Source organism: Fukomys damarensis, unplaced genomic scaffold (assembly GCF_012274545.1).
Source record: "Fukomys damarensis isolate Sample0158 unplaced genomic scaffold, DMR_v1.0_HiC HiC_scaffold_35, whole genome shotgun sequence".
Classification (NCBI taxonomy): domain Eukaryota; kingdom Metazoa; phylum Chordata; class Mammalia; order Rodentia; family Bathyergidae; genus Fukomys; species Fukomys damarensis.
The window spans coordinates 49,193,794-49,198,896 of NW_022900947.1; positions in this window are offsets into that span (position 1 = coordinate 49,193,794).

Below are 5,103 nucleotides of genomic sequence, written 5' to 3' on the forward strand. Positions count from 1 at the left end.
TTCCATAATAATATAACACACAGTTATACATTAGAATATTTATAATTATAAATAATTACTTTTATAATACTAACATAGGATATAATTAATACATATCAGACAAAGAAGTAAAAGCAGAAAGTAAATCTATGAAAAAAATGTTCCACATCACTGATCATTCGAGAGATGCAGATGAAAACAACGCTGAGATTCCACCTCACCCCATAAAGAATGGCTGCTATCAAGAAATCACACAATAACAAATGTTGGTGGGGTTGTGGGGAGAAAGGAACCCTTCTCCATTTTTGGTGGGAGTGCACACTGGTGCAACCACTACAGAAATCAATATGGAGATACCTCAAAGAGCTGGGGCTAGAGGTTCCATTTGACCCAGCCATCCCTCTGCTGAGTATCTTTCGAAAATAAATAAAGGAAACATACCACAGTGATATATGCACACCCATGTTTATAGTGGCAGTTTGTAATAGCTAAAACTAAGAAATAGTCCATTTGCCCATCAGTTGGAAAATGAAAAAAAGAAGATGTGTTTTTTCCATAAAATGGAATACTACTCAGTCATAAAGAATGAATGGTTTCTCTCGTGTGAAAAGTTGTAATAGTACATAAGATCCTAATGAGATAAATGACCATGTGAAACAGGAAGAAAAGGGCTAATGGAGTATGTACTGTACATGTAATGGTCCACTGAGATGATTGTAAATAGTATGCACTGAAAACATGTACTTAAAATTAAATTTGAAAAATATTAGTGTCTTTGCAGTATTTCATGCAACTACAAAGTAAATGATATATTTTAGAATATTTTATAAGGCATAAGTTCTGACAAAAAATAAGTGTTATTTAAAGTACAGTAACAATAGTTTCTTAAACAAACAAAATCTTTCAAGCATAGCTATTGACAGAACATATAAGAATTATATATCTGTCTCATGCTTTGCATGGCAAGCAGGTCTCTGTATTTTGATTCAGGGACAAAAAAAAATTCCCAGCTTGGGTTTTAGCAAATTTGATATACAGCTTTTATGTTTGCAATGGAATGAAAATAAAGGGAAAGTTATATCTACTTCTTCAATGTGATATCCATTAAGTGGCACTCAGTTGTACTCATTTTCCATTCATGAGATCTACATTCCACACCTAATTGAAGAAGTGGTAGAGCAGATGTGAGTTTTGCTATCTCAGTATGATATGTGGCACTTGACTATTTTAATTAAATAAGTGGGTGGAATTACTTTGTTAAATCTGAAAAATTAGCAAAGCAATTGAAGCAGAAAAAGTGCTGCATGTAGAAATGAATAGCATAATTTGAAAATATAAATGAGGTTTTAACTAGACAAGTCAAATTTGAAAATATTATACTACATGCAAGTAATACAGTCTACCAAAGGTGTTGCAGATTTTATCCCCTTCTCTCTTGAATTGAGGCTACAGTTTTGCTCTGAAACTACCTGAAAAAGAAATTTGAATATTTTAACACAAAAATCTATGTTCTCCTAAAAGATTTCTGATTTGGTCATTTTATAATGTACATTAAGGCCAACATTATGTTAGTAAAGTGTAATAAAGGAACTAAATATGAATATTTAATTAAAAATTTGGCCACCCATTTGCAGGAGAATATGCCTCTTTATAAGAATATCATTACAGCTCATTCTATGTCTCATAGGTGTCATTCTCATCTACTTGTAAATTTGTTCTATTATTATCTCTATATATACACTATTTTTTGGTCCTACATGCTTAAATTAATATGTCATATCTTCAATTCATATGCTTGCTTTAGATAGTTTATAGTTTATGTCTTCAGATCTACATATCCAGCAGCCAAACACACAATTTCTATTCCAGTACTAAATTAGATTCACACACACAGCTCAAAATAAATGAAAATCTGCTCATCTTCCTTTTCAAGTTCACTCTTCTTCCACAATATCCACTCTCAGTGAATGAAACTATAAACTAGTGTGTTCTTCAAACCCCAAATCAGTGTCATATTCAATTTTCTTTTTCTTAGCACTAGATTCTTTTTGTCCAGTTTGTGACCCAGCTTTCTTAAGTATTGACAATGATCAGTTTTATTCCCAATTTTTTAGTGCCTAAGTTTCTTCCCTGGTTCCTGTTCTTTTCAATATGTGCACAATCAATCCAATCCCCATGTCTCATTTAGAAAGTTGGTTTCTTGGTAGTATTTCCAGAACTAATCACACAATCAGTGTGGGTTCCACCAGGAGATATATGTTGGGTGATTTAAGTTAACTTTGATAATAAAACAATTTACAAAATATATTTGTAAGGAAACGAATAAACAAATAAGAAATATGGCATAACTACTCCAAATCTATACACAGCATTTTGCCCTTATTGCTACGGCCGAAAAGCAAAGAGGAAGAGAGGATCCAAACATGTACTAGAAGAGTTTTTGGGGTCAAAATTTCCTGGAAGGAACTGTGGCTATTCCTTGAGGGATGTAGGCAAGATACTGAAGCTCAGTGGTGAAGAAATCTAAAGAATAAACATAACTACTTCTTATTGATCTTGACTGAAAGAGAAGATAGAGGATGAAGGAAGTATCAATCAAGTCAGACTTGAAGGTCATCTAAGAGAATACAAAGGATAAAAAAAAAATCACCCAAAGGGATACACAGAAGATAGCAAAAATCTTTGCCCTGATAGCAGAGGACACTTGTAATGTTTCCTAATAGAAATTTAAATAAATCAGAATTTATTTCATCTTTATTTCCAAAGGGGAACTCATAATGGTTTTCTTGTTTCTTTTTTCATTATTTTATATTTATTATAACTAAGGATGAGACCAAATGTCTTCCTTTATTTTTCAATTGTCAATATATAAAACTTCACATGCAAAATAAAATTTTAAATATCACCAAGCAATCTTGGATACTGATCAAAGGAGACTTTTGGATATCTTTGAGAACAGAATGAATGGGCTCAATGTTTGAGAAGATCAACATGAGTTTCACTTTGTTTACATATTATTATATATAATGATATGGACATATTAAGATTTCTACAAGTTTCTGAAATCATGTACTTTAACCCATTTTCTCCTACTGTAGCACACTAGCATAGACTGGGTAAGTAAGAAACAATAGAAATTTATTTCACTAATAGTTCGGGATGGTGGGAAATACAAGACCACTGTTCCAACATTTGGTTCTCTATATCATTTATTGCTGTGAAAATGCAAAGCAACACATGCAAGAGAGAGGTTATCATACCTCACATAAATTTTACTAAGACTTCATTTTCATGATGGCAACAGAACCTTCATAATCTAATTAATCATCTCTAAAATATTACTTCTTTACAGCATAGCAAACATAATTAAATTTCAAGATATGTTTGGGAATTTAAACCATAGCATGAGACTTCTAATTTAAACAAGCACTTTATCTGGTTAATTCATAACATAAGTAAGTCACTTCAAACAACAGAAGTATGAATACATACATGAAGAGGAACCATAAGACAATTGAGAAAGAAGAAACAGAGCTTATATCTCACTATATAATAATGCACATACTAAAGTCTTAAAGGCCGGAAGTGGTGGTGCACACCTGTAATCCCAGCACTTGGGTGGTTGAGGCAGAAGGATTGCTGTGTGTTTGAGATCAGCCTGGGCTACATAGTGAGTTCCAGAGTTCCAGGTCAGTCTCAACTACATAGTGAGACCATGTCTCAAAAAAAAAAAAAAAAAAAAAAAAGGCTTAAAATTTATGCTTTTAAAAAATTCATGGAAAAATCTAGAAGAAAATAGACATCAGATCATGTTACTCTTTCTGACTGTAGCAGCACAAATGATGAGCGATTACTCAATCTGTGTCCAATTTAACCACCAAAAATTTCCAGAGGGACTGCTTTTACTGAGACCCCTCAGTGAGAGGGTTTCAGGAAAACATCCCTGAACTTAAGTTTCTATATTTATTGATAGAACAAGAAAACACAGATAAAGAACATCTGTGCTGTAACACATGTGGGGGATGGGAAAAGGACAGGGTTATGGGCTACATGACTGAACATAAGGCTAATTTAAGTAATTAGACTATGGGAAGGACAAGGGCCAGAGCATACCTTCCTTAAGGCAATGTGTTTTCATATTACTTGGACTATTAACCTTTAAGTTATTGTAAAATCTTTAAACATGCATTCCAGGAGGTTAGGGCTGTGGGTCCAAAGGTCCTTTATCTCTCTCTGAACATCCATCTCTCACATACATCTGGCCAGCCCCTCCACAATATCTGAGGAGAGATGGTGGAGAGATGTACACATTTCCTAGTAGAAGTTTGCCTATACAATAGTTGAATACAATTTAACCTACAATGTTATATTTATGAAAGTTTATATTTAAATATATCTAACAAGTGGCAGAATGTATGAAATGTTTCAATAGAGGTTAGCCTGAAAATTTCAAAGTAATTCATGAAAACTGCTATTTTTTAAAATAAAAAACATACATTCTACCATTTTCCAGTTTTTTATAATAATGTCCTAATTTTGCTATTATTGAAAGTTGATAATTTATATGCAATAGTACTAGTGACAATGTGAATTCTACTTCCAACAGCCAGTATATTCACCTGTATAGAATTTCTTTGTCAGTGTGTGAAAATAATTCAAAGATTGCAAAAATGGTACTTTTATTGCTTTAACTTTTTAAAAAATGTAGACATATCGCTTCTCAGCCTTTTGGCTAAGATCAAGTGTAAAAAATGTAGACATTTACTCTAGCCCCTTTCCAAAAAAAAAAAATCCATGAGTCAGAGCATCGGTCTATGATGATATAATATTGAAAATTAAATAACTGATTAAATAACAGTTTAAATTGCAATAAGGAATCATTTTATTTCAGCAAATTTTTAATTTATTATTATGTATGTAACATGTATTGTGCTATGAAATAATATTAGCAACAATTGTTTATACAATACTGATACATTATAAAATTTAATAATGAATTTTGAGCTACATGAAAAGAAAAAGCATTAGTTTAAATAAGCATATATTTTTTCTCTTATTTGAGATGATCTATAAAGAGAAAATGTTTCTTAAATATTTTGCTCTACTATTTTCCTGTTGCTACAA